Raw genomic sequence first — 10,397 nt, 5'->3', positions numbered from 1 at the left:
AGTGCAGAGTAATCAGTCGGATTTATAGTTTGCAGGGCTCAAAAAAAAAAAAAAAAAAAAAAAATCAACATAAACCTTTGGATATAGCAGAAACAGAAAAATCCCCTTTGGGCAGCCCTAACCTGAGACCAGCCAAATAAGGTCATGCTACATGAAGGTTGCCTGTTAGGTGATGGAAGATATAGGAGGATTAGAGCCATATGGCATGGCCTATCATACCTTCTGACTTAAGATAACAAAGCCAAGCTTTGTGCTTAGCTGTTTTTGACTGACATCATCAATTTTATTTTATGTTGGTCACCTCCGGTAACAGGAAAAAATGGCCTAGGGTTGATAACACATGCCTGTTTTTTTAGCATTAAGATGCCTTACAGCGTGTTTTGCGCTGTAAAAAATTTCAAAGAATTAGTAGCTTGTTCTTCTATCAGCCATCCTCCAGCAACTGTCAGCTCCCCCCTCCCTTGTTTTCAGTTTGTACCTTGCAAATGAGAGCCAGCCTTATTCAGAACCAGATGTAAGGCTCCTAGAGAATGAGCGTAAGCTGTTGTACTTTAAGCCTAATGGGAAGTTTTATATGCAAGGGCCTTGAACTGATTAGTATAATTCCCTCTTTAATACAGCTGTCCCTCCAGATTAAGGTAAACCAAATGTTGCAATCAGAGATTAGTGTACCTTGCCAGTTATTAACATCCCCGGTTGCTCAGCGAGCACGTCAGACACTAATGCTGTGTATTTATTTGCCACTTCCACGCTGTAACTTGAACTTCTGCACCTGTCAAAGCATTCCAGGGAAGAGAGGGGCATTACTGGAGAGCAAAAGTTTTATACCTGTTCCACCTGTTTTGTTTTGTCACCGCCTGAGATTTTCTTTTTTTCTTGCCAAGATTGCCAGGTGGTTTAATCCTCTCCTCCACTGCCTTCATGAAGAAACACTTTGTGTTCTGCATCACATTTGTTACTCTCATCTGCTTTTGAGTAGCTACAAGCTACTCACCTAAACGGCTTTCCCCCCCCCCCCCCCCATTCCCCTTTCTCTTCGCTCCCCCCTCGCCGCGTCTCCAGGGCTGGGGCTGCTCTTTGTGCATGGGGCTGCGAGGGGCTGCAGCGCCCGCTCCCGCTGTGCTCGAATCAGCGCGCGCTGCTCTCGCCCAAGGTGGGTCATGCAGTTGTCTTCTCCCATTTGGCAGGATATCCTGTCCACCAGCAGCACAGATGTCACAGGGGACAATGCCCGGGTTATCGGAGGGGGATCTTTGCCTCCCCCTAACCTGATCGGATTCGGTAGATAAATGTATACCGTAAACATGCTTAAAAAGCTTCAGAGGTGGGGGGAGAGTGTTTTGTGCTGCGTTAGGAAATCGATTGAGTCAAGCCATGCTAAATAGCTGCTCCTCCAATGTGCTTAATTAATTTAGAAGGACTGTTAATTTACCTGTATATCGAGAGAGAGAAGGAGATGCGCTGCACAGATGCTGCTCACTGGTGTTGGTTTCTCCTGCACTGACAATTCTTTAAGCATAAAGTTTTTAAATGAGCAGAAGGAAGTATTTGCCTTTTCTAGCCAAAAATCAAAAAAACACCACCACCACCAACCAAACGCCCCAGCCTTTGCTTTTTAACATCCCCAGCCTGTTAAAGCACTGCGCTGGCAACAAAGTGAGTGCAGGGCTGAACGACAGTCAGCTTCAGGAATATTGCTGCTTCCTAACAAAGGCCACACTAAGATTTTTTTTTTTTTTTTTTTAATTTTTAATTGAATACGTTTCTTCTTAAATACATAATTGACTACATAAGGTCCAAAAGGGCCATTTTAGCACATTCCCCCCCAGTAACAGTGTGTTTGCAAAGTTTACTGCCGGCTGCACGCTGCCTGCACGTTATGGCTTAATTGCAGATTTTTTGAAAAGACAAAATATGTTCATATCTGAGGAATTATGTCTTGCAGCCTACTAAATATGCTAATGCAATACTAAGCAGGGATAAAGTTCTTGCCATACCACCCAACAGTTGCGTGGGACACGCTGCCAAGTTATTGTTAATTGTAAAGCGCAAGCAGGCTTTGCAATCCATCTTAATTGTCATACTTACTCCAGGTTGGGCGATAAGGCTAGATGTTCTGTTTAAAGTGACAATGTTGACAAGGGGAAAGGGTGTGGGCCTGGGCTTGCGGTTCTGGAGGGGTTACGCGCTCTGACCTGCCGTAGGTTGATATGGACGGCCTGCAAGGGGATTTTAGTTGTCATGGGGTCCCCAGGCAGTTGAATAGAGTGACTGTCTGTCCTGCTTTTTCCTGTTAGGATCCTGACACGTGGAGCATTGATGAACTCAGCATAACGTTGAATGGGAGCTTTTTGGCAGCTGAGACACAAGGGCTAAGCTGCAGGTCAGAGATAACACGAGTGCAGATCTCCTCATGCACACAGTTAGGAGCATGCTTTCTTCCCTCCTGAGTGCAGGAAATAGCTCATGTTAAATACGTTCACTTTTCAGTTTTCCTTTCTTCTAAAACGGAGCTTGACAGATTGGGCTTTTCAGCTCCCCCCTCTCTTTTTTTTTTTTTTTTTTTTTTTTCTATTTGCCACCTCTGCTTTCTACCTCAGAAATACTCCTCAGGAAGCAGGAGTTAATCTTGGTGAGGAAACGATAAGGTGATACTTGATTTTTCAGAGGAAAGCAGAAGGATATGACTGCCCGGTAACTGCACAGAAACTCACGGGCCTCCTTTTTTTAGGGCTTCCCTTTGCTTTTTCCTCTCGTGTCCTGCTGCTGGGGGGGCTGGCAGGTCTGCGGAGGTGAGGCCGGGGCTGAAATAGCAACGGGGCAGGAAGGAAGCACAGGGAAGGTGCAGCCATAAAAGCAGCTTCCCTGCGCTCCTCTATCAGCTATCCCGATCAGGTGAATTGGGTCGCTGCTTTCCCAACTTTGATGCATCCTGGCTGGCACAGAAATGTGTCTTTGAAGTTGTTTTATACTTGGCCAAGTTTTTTACACGATTCCAAAAGAAAGAGGGCGAGCATTGTCTTCGCTAAATGATGTCAAGCCGGCATCCTGTGTACCGAGACAATGTGGAAGCCTCTATCTGCTCTTGGCATTGCTATTGAAGCTGTGTTTTCTGCTGGAATTGTTTACGTTAGGGAAGCTTGAGCCTAGCAGAGGTTTGGGCAGGGGGATTGTTCTTGACTAACCATTTCTCTGTGTAGGGGCAAGTACATGTCCATACATATATTTACGTGCTGTATGCTGTGCCCATAGAAGATAACCTTGTAGGCATCTGCAGCTCATCTGTCAGTGGGGTGTGGTCACAGCACTGGTGCAGTGTCACTCCTCATAGGCCCTACAGTCCACACTCTTGCTGACATGAGGCAAGTCACAGCAATTAACAGCAGTGATGGCATTGATGTGCACTGAGAGTGCTTTTCTTCTTTTTCTAGTGAGCCCAAGACCACCCAACTCACATCCACACAATACTCACGCAAAGCCAGAACTCCTCCCCACTGAAGGAGGACATCCTGGTAGGAAGAGCCTTGGTGGTAACAGAGGCTCTTCTCGCAGCAAGATGGTGCTCTGTGATGGAGCCAGGATGAGACCTTATTATGCATGTCCAATCGCATTAGCTGATTCTTGTGCCCGTGTTTAGGCTTTAGGCAACTTAATTGGGCCTCTGCAGCAAACTGTCTGCAGTCAAGGGACCAGGACCATTGTTTATTCCTGTGGCTATCACCGAGACAGGGAGGAGGGCAGACACAAACACTGCCTTTGTTACACTTGGGATGCTCCTTTTGCCATCCCAAACAATCTCATACCAGCTCCCACGTGACTCTGCTGCTCCCAGCCTGGGGAACGCTTCCCAGCTGCCGCAGCACGGTTGCAGCTTTTCCTTGGAAAGCAGCGCTGGAAGCTCTGCGTATTTTCTTTGCTAAGTCGTGAATTCATTATGAAATTTATATGATGAGATCTATGACTGCTAATATTTCCACAGAGCAGTTTGGCCTTTTCATTCCAGAGAGGGTTGGACAGGAGCAAAGAAGATCTGGCTTTTGTTTTCAACTCTTCTACAACTTCCTGTATGACCGTGGGCAAATTGCTTAATCAAGCTGTCTCCAGCTTTCCTCTGTAGTAATGCTACTCACAAATGTTAGCAGAGATGTGAATACACATGGTCGATTTAGTAGGTGATGTTCAGGTACTAATTTGATATGCTGTGGAAGAAAGAAGCTCTGTACAGTAAGAAAACAGAAGTCTTGGCATCTCACCTTGTCTCTGAACGGAGTTTTCAAGGAAAGACTGATAACAGCAATGGCCTGGCTGATCCAAATTGTTTTTCGATGCACACAGTGCCAGCTCTGGGCAAGAATTTCACTATCCATTGAAATAAAATAAACTGTGGAAAGACATATGTGAGAAAACGGTGGTCAGAGAGTACATATAGCAAGAGGACATTAGAAATCTGAAGAAAACTGAAGAAGAGAACAAGAGACACCAGAGATGTAGGTGTGACATAGTGGAATTATGTTGAATGTTGAATTTGCCTGCAAAAAATTGCAGCCTTTGTTGGCTCTGTAGGTAGGGGATAGGAAAGCCTGTGCTGGACATTCCCCGAAAAATGGGAGCTTGTGCAAAAAACAGAGCCCACACAGTTGAATGTGATGCTCTAGTACAGCAAAAAAATCAGATGAGCCTTGGTTTGGGGAGGGTGAGCAGTTTGCTTAAGTGTGCTGGAATGTGCATTCACGCACATACACACACAAATACAGCCCAAATAAAATGTGTGCGCACTATGGAATCTCATATCATTTTCACTAAGGTCCTCTATTTACTTGAAGATCTATGAAAGGATATGTGTTTTTAAAGCTGTAAAAGTGCTTTAATAAATACTAGCATATCTGAGGACTTGATTAGAGCTGGGTTTATAGGGATGGTAATATCTTTATTAAGCCAACTGATATAGTTGGAGGGGGAAAACCAGACCAGCCCTCTACAGAGCTTTTTTTGCTGTAATTAAAATAGTCTGCTTATATCTAGTTAAATAATATGTAAACTCTTAAGGCCAAATGCTGCAGCTAGTTACTATTAGTGAGAAACTGTAAACCACAAAATCCCAAACCAGGAAGTCCCATGGAGATAAAAAATATCTAAAGAACAGTCAAAAATGTGCCCTATATTATTGATGCTTCAAGCAGTATTAAGTTGTGAAAGGCTGGAATGTAAACAGAGTTACAGATGTCTGATGCCGTAGGTTGAATTCGGGAAGCAGGAAATGCACTCCTTTGCTTGGGATGTTTGAAAAAAACACCTTCTGCCTGACTTTATCTGAAACAGTTAAAGTTTTGTTTAACCTACAAATTCAAAGAGCAATCCGTGCAGCCAAGTTGTGTCTTGTATTGATTGTGCCAAAAATAGGGGCTGTGCAAGCGAACAGAAAATCATGGTCCTGGTTTACCAAGAGCCAATTTTTAGAAATGACTTAATGGGAGAGAATAATACAAAAGGTAGGTTATCTCACAGTAGGTACAAATTACTGCCATGAATGCGTATTTTTATTTGATTTAGGTATGTCTCCATCTCAGAGAGACGATTATTTTATGTATATTTATAATGTAAAGTTAACGATTATTTTCCACACTCAGGGTGAAGCGCAAAGGATCCATTTTGGTTTCCTAGGAGAGGGTGGAAGAACAGTCTCACTTGGCTCTGAATCAAGTCTTACTTCCCTACAGTTGTTCCTACCCCCACCAAGCTCTGCCAATGGGCTCTGTCATCATGACCCTGTAGCATCATTACTTTTGTTCCTGATTTGCACAGGTTTAGCATAGAGTAGAACAGCTTGTTGTACTTTCTAGTGAAGATTCTGCTCTTCTTAATACCTATCCCAAAACAGAGTAACCTGTTGCTTCCAAGGAGCGATATTTTTCATTGCACTGGCATAAATGAGCTCAGAACCTACCTTTATAAGTTCAACTAATTCTTAACTAGAGTATCTCAAAGGCAGAGCCACCCAAATGAATGCTTCATCCAAAAGAGGATCTCCTACTGCATTTGTAATGCCAATGGGCAGGGGTACTTGCTGAAGATTTCTGAGAACGTTAAGAAGCTTCTCAGACCTTGCGAGATCTACATACCCTGCTGTAAGGGACAGCGTGTTGTATGGACAGCCGTTATAAACCTGGAACGGTCTTTGTCTTTTTCATTGTGAATGTTGGTAAACTCATATAAATGGGAAGTGCCATTTCCTTCACGTTGTTTGAAGTGTATTTGTTCAAGAAATAACTACAGGACAGTTTTCCGTGTTTAAAACAGGAGAGCTTTTCCCTAATGCCCTAAGCCTAAATTAGTATTCTTGATGTGCCGATGAGTCCGGAGTAGCAGTGCAGCCAGGTTATGGTCCCGGGTGTTAACGTATCTTGGGAGTTCATCTCACTCCTAATAAGTAGCGCAGTTCTGATTTCCATTTATTTCTTACTGCCAGCTGAAACAAAGAGTTACAAAGGAGAAAAAGGGTGGCAACTACCTCTCTTGGAAATATTTTGTTTGGATGACTCCTAGGTAACATCAGAGACACCTTTCCTGGGTGGAAGCTCTGAAGAAGATCAGAATTATTGTGGCAACACAGGTTTCCTGAGTTTCTTTTTAGCATATGCTTTGAATTGGTGACTTCAAAACAGTTTATTTCACAATTCTTCTGTGCATAAAGTGCACCCTCGTGTTTTTTTTCCCCTTCATTTCTTATTTTTTGCTATTTTGTAAGCTTAAAACAATAGCAGTATAAACAGAAATGTCCCTTGACTGATGGTAAGGAAATAGGTGAGATTTTAGAAGACCTTGTAATTAAATCAATTGATTAAAAACAAACAAACAAACAAACAAAAAAAAAACCCCATCCATTGAATTTGTTTTTGTGAGCAGTGCTAGTTGCCTTGCCAGTCTGAAGCTGGCACTGTGGGTTTGCTGTAATCACTGAGCTGAGAAAAAGAGACACGGTTTTGTTTGTTTGTTTGTCATCGTGGAGTTGAGCAGGACATAAGCAGTTGAATGCACAACACTTTTCTCTGCTTTCATCTTCTTCTCTTTGATTCCACAGAAATTCCCCTCGATTCTTCCAACTTGTTTTCTGACCCCCCTTATGAATTAGGATTTGTATATTTCTCATGAATATCAGCTGGGAAAATATGGCTTTTGGTTTTTAAAATGAAAGGTGATAAAAATCAGCTACATGTGTCATTTCAAGTACATTGTTTGAGTGCCATGTCCCACGGGACAGTGTGTGTGTGTTACATTCATTGCTTTGGGGACATCTGAGCTGTAGCCCTCATCCTGGCCAGCTGTCAGGTCTGCAGGCAGGATGGCATGTTGGGTTGGTTTGGTACAGCGTGGCACATGGGCCAATGCCTGCAATCTGAACCCCGGTCAGGGTATAAAATGCTGACATGTAAACCTCAGGGTTGCAGCACAAAGTTGTTCAAAGATTAGGAGAAGCAAGAAACACATTTGAGAGGAAGAAATAATGTAATCAAACAAGATGGCACAGAGCAATGCCAAGGAAAAAAAAATCCCTTCAGTCAACCAATCCTGACTCATTCATTTCATTACCAAAGCCAGTAATCCTCTATCACTTGGAGAGCAACTTCAAAAGGCCTGTGCTATCCAATATTTTGAATGCAGCTGGTTGAAGATCAAATACTGAGATGACAGTGCCTTTCTTTCACTTCAGGAGTGGGGTCCCTGCCTTGCTGGATTTCTCTAGTGTTGTGCAGAGGGTCATACCCCTGGCTCAGCATTCTCCCAGCATCGCACATTGACTGCTTTCCTCAGCCCTAGTCATAAAGCATGTGCCAGAGGCAAAGAAAGAGATGGAAATACATGTGGAAGAAATATGTAGCACTCTAGCTTTCCTTGGCTTGCAGATGGTAAATTCAAGATTAGTACAAGCTAGCCAGAGAAGCCTGAAGACTTTTCCAATGTACTTCCAAAGCTAACATTTTGGCACAGCAGTCAGCATTTGCCATGAGATGGCTAATTTCCTTGAACATTTCAGAGGTCCTAGGAGGTAGGTGTAGCACTGAGCATGAGTTACGGATCTCTGCGTGGTTCTCAGCACTACTACTTGCTCCCTGTAGCTGCAAATCACCTCTCTGGTGCTAAATCTATCATACTTTCAGATCTTAAGCTGGCAAAATACAAAATGAAGTGTGTTGCTGAAGTTGCTTTTGAGAATGCAAGTAGCCAAAGGACTTATCCTGTAAGCAACGTTGCTGTTTCCAAACCAAGGCTTCACAATTTTTTGATACCAACACAGAAGGGTATCACTTTCCGGAGCTATGCTCAGTTACAGATGAGGGTCCAGCTCTAAATCAATTTCCAGACAACTCTTCTGGAAGGAGGGAGGAAGTCTTCTGCTGTGTCATGTTCTTCAGCAGCAGGGATGGGCAATGCACACTAGCAGACCTTCAGCAGATTTCCCTTCCTTGATACTGGCCAAGATGCTGGCTGGACCATATTGTTCCTTAGGAGCATGCAGACAGTCCAATCCCTAGAGAAATTCTCCAAGATTACCAGAATTACCCACAAAGCTTGACTTTATGCCTTGACACATCTGTGAGTCAATAGGCGGTGATGCATTTTGCCAGATGCTTCCAAAAAGTGTTGGCCCTGCCCAGCAGTTTTGGTAGTCATCTGTGTGACACAGTCCTTAGCCAGCTCTCTGTAGGGCAGTCCTGTAAAGATTGCATAGGAGCCAGTATGAAGCACTCAGTATTTTAAACCTGTCCTTTCACTGCTAATGCTTCTGTCTGGGATGTCTTGAGCCTTAGTGATATCATGTCGCCATTTCCATGGCAAGCAACTGTTTGAACCCACGTGCACTGTCCCTCTAACTGTGAGGATGTGAGTGTCTTGCATTCCCTATATCAGCCCTATGCACCTTAGGTTCACAGACAAACCAGCCATCCTTATTAATAGCAGGCTGGATTTCTGTGGTGAGATGTTGAGGTTAGGTGTCACAGGGTGCAGCTGCACGATAAGGACACGATGTCTGCTGTTCTGGAGGTCTGGTGGTGACAACTCCAGGCAAGTCCAGCCTGGACATGTGAACCCAGCCATGTGGGACTCGCCCTTGCAGGCCGCTCCAGGGCTAGAGGGAGGGCAGCCAGAAGTAGGCCACTGGCACTGCAGCTTTCTGGGCTTGGCCAAGAGCTGCTATTCATTTTAAGGTGCAGAAGCTTCCTTCTAAGCACCAAACAACGAGGCCTTACCAGCCCAGCCGTTTCCTGCCAGCTCTGGAGATAAGCCCACAGCGGGTCAGAGCGAAGGTATCATGGTGCCCTGTCTCAGGCCGTGGTCACAGCGGAGCAGCACGAGGGCAGGGGAAGCAGATAGCGACTCTTCTCAACATTCTCCATTTTCAGCAAGCGTCCCTCTGCCTGACAGATCAGCCGAGCCCATGAGTATGACCAAAACCACGGCCCTTGTCTGTCAGACCCCACGCATCCTTCGGGGCAGGACCTCTCGGCACCCATGTTTGCTGTGGGGAAGCCCAAGCTGTGAAGCTGCAGATCCACCTCCATGCATGGCTGAGGGTTGGGTGATTACTGCCAGCAGGAATCTTGTGCTGTTTTCTGTGCTCTTGAGAAACGGATGGTAGCATTTTAACATTCCTGTGTCAGGACTGTGATCCATGCAGGAGCAGCCATCCACAGGCCCAAGCACAGCCTCCCACAGCCCTCCTGCTCCTCCGCCGCCATGGCGGGATGACCTCTGTTTATTTATTTATTTACTTTAAACATGATTTTGGTGGATCTCTAATCTGGTTATCTGCTGTAGCTGCAGCGTGAGCTGTGTGTCTGACTCCCACGGCCAAAAGCCTCTGTTTCCTTTCTGCCAGTACCTTAGTATCTGCCTTGCCCAGGAGTCTGCTGATGAAGACTTCCTGTTTGTTTTGAGTCACTGCTGAAGTGATAAATATACTTCGGCTCTCTCCTCCGAGAGGAAAGAAACCAGCTGCCCTGAGACGAGGAGAAAATATGTAGAAATTCCACCAAAGGGCCCCGTTATCACCCGGCTTCTATGGAAGCACGAAACCGAGCAGCACAAGCTATGGCAAATGCTTGATTTTAATACTGAAAATGTTCCTCCTCGTGCACAGGCTTCAGCTGTTTGCCTTTAATCATTTATTTTCACTCCGTAACTTTAATTTTAAAACGATTGAGAAATAAATAAATAAAGACCAAACCCCCATAAACTTACACGACAGAGTAATGCTTGGCTGGATAAACAAACAATTATACTTGTGGTTTCTTGATCTGACCACAAGCTTTAAATGCCATATTTTTGCATGAACCTATAATGCTTCTGGATAAACAATTGTGTTTATATTATCAGGAGTATCCAGCGTAGTGTTGTGT

The sequence above is a fragment of the Tetrao urogallus genome, assembly GCF_951394365.1.
Source record: "Tetrao urogallus genome assembly, chromosome: 8".
Lineage (NCBI taxonomy): Eukaryota > Metazoa > Chordata > Aves > Galliformes > Phasianidae > Tetrao > Tetrao urogallus.
Note: the sequence above shows the minus strand (reverse complement) of the source record.